This window comes from Maylandia zebra, linkage group LG17, assembly GCF_041146795.1.
Source record: "Maylandia zebra isolate NMK-2024a linkage group LG17, Mzebra_GT3a, whole genome shotgun sequence".
Taxonomy (NCBI): Eukaryota; Metazoa; Chordata; class Actinopteri; order Cichliformes; family Cichlidae; genus Maylandia; species Maylandia zebra.
Genome location: NC_135183.1, coordinates 33,665,463 through 33,676,825, shown reverse-complemented (window position 1 = coordinate 33,676,825; position 11,363 = coordinate 33,665,463).

Sequence of the window (11,363 nt, the reverse complement as noted above, 5' to 3'; positions counted from 1 at the left end):
TGACATTCTCACATTTACATTTTTGCTTTTTAACCTTACTGTTGTTTTAAGTCTTAGTTAATTTGCCTTTGTTTATATGCATCAGAATATCGGAATCTTTACTCTATCAGTTTTAAAAATTCCTAAATCGGGATCTAATTACCTGGACATACATTAACCTCTTTGTTCTAAACTTTGGTCTTGTTTAAAAGGCACACCCATGATTGTACAACAGTAGAAAGATGACAAACAATAACAAAAAGCATAGTAAATCCCCTTTAGTAAATATACTCATGTCATCATCTTGTAATGGTGTACAGTGAAATGTGCCTTGACTTTTATATGACATTTCAACTGCAAGAATGTAAAACAGAGTATTGATAATGAGCAAATGGTACAGAAGAAAAAAAGTCTTTTGAATCAGACCACAGGGGATGAGTCAAGGGACTTCAGCTGAATGGCTGAGTGGTCGTCCTGACCCTGGGAAGAAAAAGAAGAAGAAAAAAAACAGCAACAAAGAGCAGAACTCATTAGTCGCCTCATTAAGAACATGTTCGTCCTTCAGCTGGTCTGAATATAGTCACTGTGTTGCAGCTACAGCTGCTGCTGCTCGTGCTCAGACGGGAACACAACGTCCCTACGACACCGAGATAAAGTACAGTATACCAAAAAGTCATGTGGAGTGGCACGGAGCCGAGTCGAAACTTCACATTTTATTTGTCTTACTGAATTATCCAGCACATAGAACATTTCACATGAGAAAGCCAAGCATGATGAATGGCTGTCAGAGGCAGAGTGGCATGGTGGATTTATCAAACAGGGCCTAACACTCATACATCAGGCCAGCCTTCAGCACCACGGACAGAAGCTTTTAGAGCTGAGCCATCTGTCAAAGACAAAGGGAGTTAAAATATGACATGCCGTGCTCCTCAGGTATCGCTCAGGTCAGACTAGGCCTGCCTCTTTGCAAGCACAGATGCACAAATGAAGCTTGGCAGAGCTCAATGCCACATGCTTATGTTCTTACATAGATAAAGAAAAGCAATTCAAGGTCACTCGCTGACACAGAGGGACTCCAGAAGAAAACAAAAACACTTATAGGCACAAACAGTTAAGCTCTGAATCATCCAGTCACTCATACCTGAAGTGCTGCAGTTCAGTCCTGACAGTCAGAGGCAATACTAAATGAGTTCACTGACCAAACATGTTCTTTGAGATTAAAGTAGCCCAGAGACATTAGCCTTATTGCCTTTAAAAATATTTCATTATAGTTTTTACACCTTCTGATGTGATTACATATGTTGTAGTTGAGTGAATACACTGAATGTAACCAGGAAACTCATCTCTCCTGCTGTCGCTCCCAATTTCATGCATTTCCACGATCTCTTTGTTTTATCCCCCTCCGCTAGCCGCTGACAGTTTGGGAGATAGCTTCCCCCCCCCCCCTTCCTCTTTCCTTTTGTATGAATTTGTACATTCAAAGGAAGCCATATTAGAAAAAAAACTGTGGCTTTAACTTAAATCCCACACGAAAAGAACTAGTGAGCTGTCACCATTTAATCCGCAGTGAGGACGAAAAAATTATGTTTCTCGCTGAATCTTCAAATATTTCAAATATTAAAACCCACCTTGTTCTATTCAAAGAAAGCCATCTGCGCCATGGCAGATATTAAAGCATTCTCTGTGAAGGCTTATGGATGGGTGTTCCTACTGGTTACATATTCATTTTAATTTTGTAAGGATCATTGTCAGCCTGTCTGAGATTTGATGCAGCAAACCACCAATGGGAGGTACAAGTTCAATAGTGTATTTATTTATTCTACTTTTAAGTCAGTGGCTAGAAGGTAATTTTCCTTATATGTTATCAGATTACATTTTATAGTGTTAGTCTGTTGATCCTCACTTACTACTACAACAGTGTACGTATAGAAGCATCACCAAAATGAGAATGTAGGAAGGTGCTATTTAAACACTTTTTAGTCCATAATTCTCCAAATAGGTTGTATTCATAACAGTTTTATCCATACAACAGCCTGAATAAATGCTTTTTTTCTATACTGAAAGCTACAATTAAATATTGAATTCCCTCGCTGTCCGAGATAAAATTAAAGAAAAAACTATAACACAGCAAAAGGCTGCAGAAAGCAAACAATGTTCACAGCGCTACAGGCATTTTTATACGTTTGAATTATCAGCTTATTAAAGTTACAAACTTCCACATAGGTCAGTCAGTGTAGCTACGGGCAACCACGTTCCAATGAAAAGTGAAATGTCAACATGCATTTACAATCCTGCTGCTAACACTATATTTAATGCCACTGCTTGCTTTTAAGAGGCCTTTATAGGCAGCCATTGGAGAAACAACCAGATGACCTATGGACTGCAATAACAACGCACTGATTGCTTGTAAGTCTGAATAAAAAGGGATTTGCCTTTGGAGGCAGGTAAAGTGCTTCTATATCATGAGCGGAGGGAGGTCTTTGTTAATGGATTTTTTAAATTATTATTATTATTTTCTTTTAAGTAGCGTGAATTGTTTAACTCTTCACAGGCTTTTTGATGGGTTTTACATGTGTATCTTCAGTGAGCCTAGATTTGTCCAATGCATCGTCCTTCTGATCATGCACTGCTGTATATTTCCTGAAGAGTAGATGCACAGTGTCAAAGCAGATTTGGTACGACTCGTCGACGGGTGAGCAGTCAAAAGCTATTTGTGTGAGTGCATTTCGGCTCTGCCTGGCCTCTTCCTGTCGACGTTTCCATAACTGTCCATCACTCACAGCGTGTCCCACCGAACAAATGTTGTGCTTTTTTTAATCCTCTGGTTGTTTGCACACATTTACACTTGCATGAATACTAAGAAACGCAGACCCAACAACACAGTAATTATTAAGTACTTCAATTTTAGATGTTTCCTGGCTCACAGGAAAGAATTCACAAGGCCATGCAAATTGGAGGTTTCTTAACATAAGTGAAGTGTCATATTGATAAATACACAACCATAAGTCTTCCTGGGGCTACTGTTAAGAATCAGCCTGAGCTGAATGTAGGAATGACACGACTCCACAGAGAGCTTTCTAACTAATTGGATGACCCATTTTCAAACAGTTGATTAGTTTCCTGGGCTCCTGATTGATCACTGCCTCTCTTTGTCTCACTGTTCACCTCCATGACGTGGACACAGAACCTGTGCCTGTCAGATCGATACAGGGTCTAATAAGTTACTCGCATGCATTTGCTCACATTAATAATGTATTGCAAATTAGGGGAGGAAGGAAAAAAATGGGAGGCCCAAAGTACCTAACAAGCAAACATGTCAGGAGATGCAGGGGCACTTTTCTTCTGGTTTTAAACAAGCACGGTCAGCCTCGTGGCACAGATGCACCACCGCTCCCATTAGATTAGTGCTGCAGACGCATCGATATTCCAGTTAGACCACATTAATCATTACTGAACATCAGGGTGAAGTTGTGAAATGGTGGGAAAGCCAGCTACAGTTAAAGACCTCGTAAAAAAGAAATGTTTGTTCCGGAAGCCTATTAATGTAAGGCTTCCATCTGCAGACAGGTCTGCTGCAGATTTTGTTTCCCACTGGTAGGTTTGAAGACGAGTTGGATAATGACTGGTTACAGTTGAGGTTGAGTAGACCAATTTCTATTACTTTTGTGGCTTAATAATAATGAATACCCCAAAAAGCTTTTTTATTTTTTCAGGATAAATACCAGTTCACTCTCTGATAATATGCATCCACGAAACAGATAAAGCATGTGGGATAAGTGTCACCATTTTTCACTTAACCATGGGAAGCATCCAAGAGGTGGAAATAATGGGGAGTTATAAAATCTCATTGGTTCAGCTTTTGTGTGTGTCATATATCCGTTAATTTTTAAAAAATAATAATAAGAATAAAATAAATAAATTAAAAAACACAACAATTTTTCTGTGAATAAAGTCAGAGCTGTGCTTTGGATAAAGCATCCTTTTCTGTGTCAGCGTTGGTGTTTTTCTGAGCTCCCGTGGTCTGCTGGCGACAGGTCTGCCAGTGAAGGACTGTGCAGGTTCAAACAGAAATATACAGGACTCAGCAGAAATTGAAGTGCAGCGCAAAGTGCAAATTTGGAACAATAACCATATATTCAGCCACAGCCTCAGCCATCACGGCCAGGCGGAGCAGCAGCAGCTGCGCTCACATCTAGTAACCAAACCCTGTCACAATTCAGCCTGTTAAAATGAGTAATAAGTGCTAAATGCATCATAAAGTTTCACACCTCTTTTCGGCAGTGTCTGCAGGGTTTTTCCCTTAACAAGCGGTGTGTAATTGGACTGGACCGACACAACCTCAGCTGTTTATACGGAGATAGAATGTATAGTATAATAAGGGAAATAAAGATTTTGTTGCCCACTGTATTATATTGTACAAGAATGTGAAGGAAAGAAGTAATCCTTGAATCCTGCACTATTATAATATTAAAAGGACTGGACTACTAATAATTACTGATACTACCCAACCTGCTCATCTCATCAGTAAATACCATTATTTTTATGCATTATTATGAATTGTGAGTGTGGTCAGAGGTCAGATAGGAGGACCAAGGATGTCAAGAGGAGATCAGACTATTTCTTAAAATGAAAACATATAGACTTACAATACATGTGGTGCGCTTTCTTTCATGAATACAGTAAGGATAATGGCCCAAAACATTGAAAACATTCATTTTAATGGCAAACAGTATCATTTCCTTGGATCCACAGCACCATAAAACCTACTGAAAAGCTGGGGAAAGCAATACAATAGTGACAAAATGCTTAACGGGGGGAGGGGGGGCGGGGGTTGGGGAAGCAAGCATCGGTGATGCTTAGACACAATAACAGGATAAAAGTACAGTTTTGTTTTTAGATTGCTGGCTTTGTGATGTTGTGCTTGTGCTGACTTGTGTGAAGTGTCAACACTGGCTGACAGCAACAACTGCAAAAATAAGAAGCAAGTTGAGATTAAAAAACATTTAGAATCTACTGTGCTGGGCTGTAATGACTCAGACATGTAATTTAGTTCTTCTTGGCACAGCCCAAGGTTTAATGTTACATGGGTTCTACAACAGCTCTTATTTTGAAATGAAGTTAAGGTAGATAATTGGTCACTGGAAGATGCCCATGCGATAGTATTATTAGACGTTTTTTTGCTGATGGCTGACTAATTAAAATGATGCAACGCTTGATGACATGTTGACTTAGGCAACATGCCTCCATGCAACTAGGCAACATGATGATGTTATAATATATCTTGTATAAATCAGATTTTGTGCATATGGGAGATGCTATTTTGTGAAATTAAAATGATAGGATCCCTGCATAAAGTGTGTTAGGTGCACAAGGGCAAAAAAACTGGTAATTTTAGCCTGTTGCTAGGTGGTTACCAGGCAACCTGATAGTGTCCTAATATGTCATGCAAAACTGAAGTATTGTGGGTATAAATTAGATGTTATTGTTGTGAAGTCAAAAAAGATTAATTGGTGGCTGCTAGGCATCAAGATGACATCATAACATCAGATATAGATAAGAACCTTCAGGAGCAAAAGATGTCCCCTTGTGACAAGGTTGGTTGTTCAACTCCTGATAGTGTAGGAGGAGAAACAACAAAAACACAGACATACAGTTTGTGTATTATGAAGCACTGTAGATTGTATGCTTGGATTGAGCGGTCTGCTTTGTCATGCCGTAGACCCAAAACACTGCTATATTCTAATAAGGCCATTAATTTAAACCTAATAATTGCTTTCATGTAATGAATTTAAGGCAGTTTTAAAAGACCTGGATGCATTTACAGATGTTTTTCTTCAATATTATCACCTGTATTTCTACCATTAATTACTCCTTTTGAGGTATTCATTCTTTATTGACACGGAACTTGAGAAATTGTGGTTGTTTCTGTGTTTTATTTTATTATTATTGCCTGTACTTAACTGGTGTATTGATTTTGGTGTGTGTGTGTGTGTCTCTGTGTGTGTATGAGCTACTAATTTATGCAACTCATGATTATACTGCTGTCTTTCTTGGCCAGAACACTCTTGTAAAATAGATTTTTAATCTCAAGAGTCTTATTTTTTGGGTTAAATAAAAGTTAAATAAAAGCAAAACTAAAAATTCATATTTGTATTTGCTGATCAGTAAAACGTGCAAATACATTTCGGTGAAGCTAGTAAAAACAAAATCATTATCAGACAATAGCCAAGGGTTATCAGCTTTTCTGCACATGCCAAAACTCTTTTTTGCTTTCCAAACAGACAGTTTACCTGCATGGAAACACCTGCCTGATTGGTCGACAGCACTCAGACTACAAGTGGACCACAAACAGAAAACATTAAGCTTCCAGCCTCTTTCCCATATATTATCAAATTCATACAGAAAGTGGTTGTAGAGCTTCTGATCCAGCTAACTTGATCATAAATGTGAACATACCAGGTGTTGTAATCTAATCGAGCTAGTAAGAATGGGTGTATTTTCTTAATCTCCAAAAACTGCAAATAAAATATCCCAAATGGGTTTTAAAAAAAGTTAGATTAATTACTATATTACAAACCTCCCATAAGGGGGAAACATCTTATTCTCACCATGTAATCATACTAGTATTACTTATATCCCTTATATGTCTTTAATCTTGCTGTCTGTAATCGAAAATTGATTAAACTATTGCACCACAGGGCTTTGATAAGCTCCAAATAAATGTTATGTTGTTTGGGCCTATGGCCTAAATAAAGTGATTCTGTTTGTGTGTGTGTCTTCCATCATAACTGGTGGCCTTATTCTTTGATGTAATGACGGCAGTGTTGGGTGGATTTTATTAGATGGGGGTCGAGGCTCATGAGAACCATTGAGCCGAAGAACACCTGCAGCTGAAGCACTGTGCGGTGCTTCTCAACCACGTGCGCCTCAAATTATACCTGACTGCACAACAAGCATATTTCTACACAAGATACTCATCTGTTTTGTTCCTTGCTCGAGTTTTAATACTAATCAAGCATCCCTGCTCCCTGCTGTCTGTCAGGAGTGTTTACACCATTTTTTTTTTTTTTTTTTTTTTTTAAACTAACTCCCAAAATGAACACAGAAGTGGCTGCAGTCCGCCATCAATCACTCTCCCGGCCCACCGGGGTGTGTGGATGGCAGCTCAGTGTGATTCCGTACACTGTGCGGCTGCATGTGGCTCGCAGTAAGGTTATACAAAATAACCATATTCCTTCAGTTCATTACACGCTTCCCTGGAAACTAGAACAACAATAACCAAGGCCGTGTCTTTGATCTTCATTATCTTTTTGATAAATTCTCCTTTACTCGCTCTGTCCTTGCTTGCTGTTGATATTTATACTGTTCTCTTCTCTCCAATGTGTTCCCCCTCATCTACAGATAAGACAAATCCACTACTTTAGACTGTGTCATGGCAAAACCGAGTGACCGTTTCATATTGATGATAATTGTGTTGCACATAAATTTCCCGTCCAGATTATTTGCAATTGAAATGAAGGGAACGGAGGTAGTTAACAGTCTGGCAATCTGCTCTCCTCCATAATGTACGCAACCCGAATGATGTCTCTACTGACTGAAAGCTGTTCATCTATGAAATAAAAGAAACCGAGTGACCTATTAAATTGCATTATGTTAATGGCGGAATTAGCAGCAGACTGTGGAAAACCATCACATTTATTATTGTCCCAATAACAAATTGTTCTCTCTGGAGGGCATGTTAAAACATTTGCCTCTCACTAGGGAATGAAGAGCACTTGCATAGTTTGGCGAGGGGGCTCGCTGCTGAATTTTTTGCCATCGCTAAAGAAAAAAAAATGTGTCAAGAAAAGCTCTAAAAAATGAATGAACGTGACTAAAAGCCCTTTATTTATGTGCTCTCTGTGCGACGAGCTGTAGAGATTTCTGCCATTTGTAAACTCTGTGTCAGTTCTGTCAAAAGAGAAAGCTTTCCTCGGTCCTCTGAAGTGCATCCAAAAGAACAAGGGTGATAACGAGGGCCTGGCTTCTCTCTCTCTTCGTCCAGCAAGCCATTAGTGGGAAAGGCCTTTTTTTCTGGATCTCGATTCTAAGAAACAACTATTTCTGTCTCTGCTGGCTTTTCTTTTACGTCGGTAGGGCCTTATTGCTGAGTCCTCCCCGCTGGCATCAAACAAGGGTGTAAAGATTGAGCAAGTGCCATCAATTGCAAACCTGGCACAGGATTAGCAAGGTGAGAAAATGTGAGAAGGGTTATTGAGCCTCATCAGAATCAAAGGGAAGCCAAGGTAATGAGGGGGATTCAATCAAAGAAATGGGACCGCTCTTAGAACACAGAGGTTTTAAGCCCACAGCAGTGAGGAGACAGATACTCTATATATAACTCGACCAAAGCCACATTAGCGTGGGATTCAGGTAGGCTGCCAAATCAATGGATACCATTTTATTGTGAAACACTGATGGGGATGTTCCCTGGTGGCCCGAGGGTCATTTTGGCCTGTCATGAACAGTCAACTTAAACAGCGGTAATACAATAACAAGCACTGAATGAACCGACAGACCTCTGAGAATCCGTGCCACAAGACGGACTTTCTTGCTTTTGTCATAGACTTGTGGGAGGGAGGGTCACACAGCGTGCAGCTGTGCACACTAAAGAGTCACGCAGTCTCTCTTGGCAAGCCATGCAACATCTACCTGCTTTTCTTCCAATAGCATTTAAGTTCCAAGGAAAGGACATTCTGACGAATGAACCAAATGAACACCTCGAAAAAGGATTAAATAGTACTAATATGTTAATTTGACACATAACACAAATGTTACTTCACGTATGGTTACAGGCTCTTTATACATTTTTACAATACAATTTTTAAGCACACGTGATTTTGCCAAAAAAATGAAAACATAAAATAACACATGAAAACACATTTTTATAGATATTGCAGTTCTGTTGTCTATTATTACCTGTAACAAGAAGGTTATATTTTTGTTAACGTTCGTCTATTTGCCATTCTGTATCTAAACACTATAGACTGAAATGATTTGAATGAATACTGTTTAAATGCACAATAACTTGAATACATGTACAATGTTCCTGAATTAATATTATTGTTTAACCAAAATGAGATTGTGATCGAAAACTTTTTCACTGGATATTTAATACAAATAAACAAAATCTTCATAAATTAAAAAATACAAGAATAATTACACTAAAAATTATGTCAAGCATGTTAAAATGGGTTACAGGCAAGTAACAAAAACCTGCACTCTCCACTTATTTCTTCTGCACTACAAACATTATGTTAAAAAAAAGTTAAAGAAAACTATAGAATACTGTTCCCTTAAGAGTACATACATACTGCTCAGAGAGTGAGCAGCCTTGGCGGACATTTTTATGCACTGAGAGTGCTTCTTGTTTTCCATCCTTTTTTTATTATGTTCACATAAAGCAGATTTTTCTTTCTCATTGTGATTTCTCTGATGGTGAAATTGATGTGTTTTTGTTTTGTGAGTCTTGTAGAAACAATTTTGAGAGGCCAGTTTTTTTCTTCACATTACACGCTTAGCAGTGGAGAATCTTTGCCAGGTGATTGTTCTGATTATTGAGAGTGAGGCCTGTGATCCTGGAGGGGCTGCAGTGCCGGTGCTCTTCCAGTGATTATCATAGAGAACGAGAGGTGTTTGGACAATAATATAGAGGAGCTTGGTGAGTTGATTAAGACTCAGAGGGAGCATCATGAGCTGAGTTTGATGTGCTTTGAGGAGCGTTAGAGTGACATGTTGACACACACGCACACTTCCTGGATGATTCTGACCGTACCTGGCTTGAGGACTTTTCAGGTAGACAGTGACTTTAATTTGAGACGAAAGGTGGACGGATTGCACTAGTTGCGATTGAAAAGTTGTGTAATCCTGGTCACATTACTGCAATTTAACTGTTTTTGGTTTTTTTTTGCATGTTTCTGAATATTAAAGGTGTTGGCTGTTGGAATGTACCCGTATTACTTGCAGAGGGAAATCATCATTGCTGTCTGAATCCCCTTTGAATCAACACACTGCTTAGATTACTCTGAAGCAGCTAATGCAAAGGTCATTCAAATGATCGTCACCGTGGTGAATGTCTATAGATAATTCATGGATCCTGACAACTTTGTGTGACACTTAGTGAACATGCAATTGATTTTCTTTTTTCTGTGGACACATACACAATATCTTTACCCCCTTATTGTATCATATAAAAATCTACACTATTTTCTTATATTGTGGAGGAATTTTGGCTCACTCTTCTTTACAACATTGCTTCAGTTCATTGAGGTTTGCAGGGTTATGCAACAGAATGCATTGCAATACCTTCATTCTGTCATTTTTCAACTCTCAGACAGATGGCTTCACATTTGACTCGAGAATACTTTGGTATAGAGAGGAGGCTACGTGGCTACGAAACAAGCTCAAATCATCAGCGCTTCTCCACTACACTTAACAGTTGGTAAGGCTGGTCTTTTTCTGTTCTGTCAGGAAATTTAACGTTTAACATGTTGAGGCCAGAGTCTGAGATGGTCTTGGAATTTTTCAAAATTTATCTGAGCTTTGCCTGCTCTGATCTTGGGGAGAATTGGGAATTTGGTTGGGATGTCCCCCCTGGTAACACTTTGTCATTGTGTTCACACACCCCTGTACAGGGAGTGCAGAATTATTAGGCAAGTTGTTCAATAATAAAATTATTCCTCAAAAATACAACAACCATGTTCTCAATGAACCCAAAAAACACATTAATATCAAAGCTGAATGTTTTTGGGAGTAGTTTGTAGTTTGTTTTTAGTTTTAGCTATTTTAGGGGGATATCTGTGTGTGCAGGTGACTATTACTGTGCATAATTATTAGGCAACTTAACAAAAAACAAATATATACCCATTTCAATTATTTATTTTTTACCAGTGAAACCAATATAACATCTCCACATTCACAAATATACATTTCTGACATTCAAAAACAAAACAAAAACAAATCAGCGACCAATATAGCCACCTTTCTTTGCAAGGACACTCAAAAGCCTGCCATCCATGGATTCTGTCAGTGTTTTGATCTGTTCACCATCAACATTGCGTGCAGCAGCAACCACAGCCTCCCAGACACTGTTCAGAGAGGTGTACTGTTTTCCCTCCTTGTAAATCTCACATTTGATGATGGACCACAGGTTCTCAATGGGGTTCAGATCAGGTGAACAAGGTGGCCATGTCATTAGTTTTTCTTCTTTTATACCCTTTCTTGCCAGCCACGCTGTGGAGTACTTGGACGCGTGTGATGGAGCATTGTCCTGCATGGAAATCATGTTTTTCTTGAAGGATGCAGACTTCTTCCTGTACCACTGCTTGAAGAAGGTGTCTTCCAGA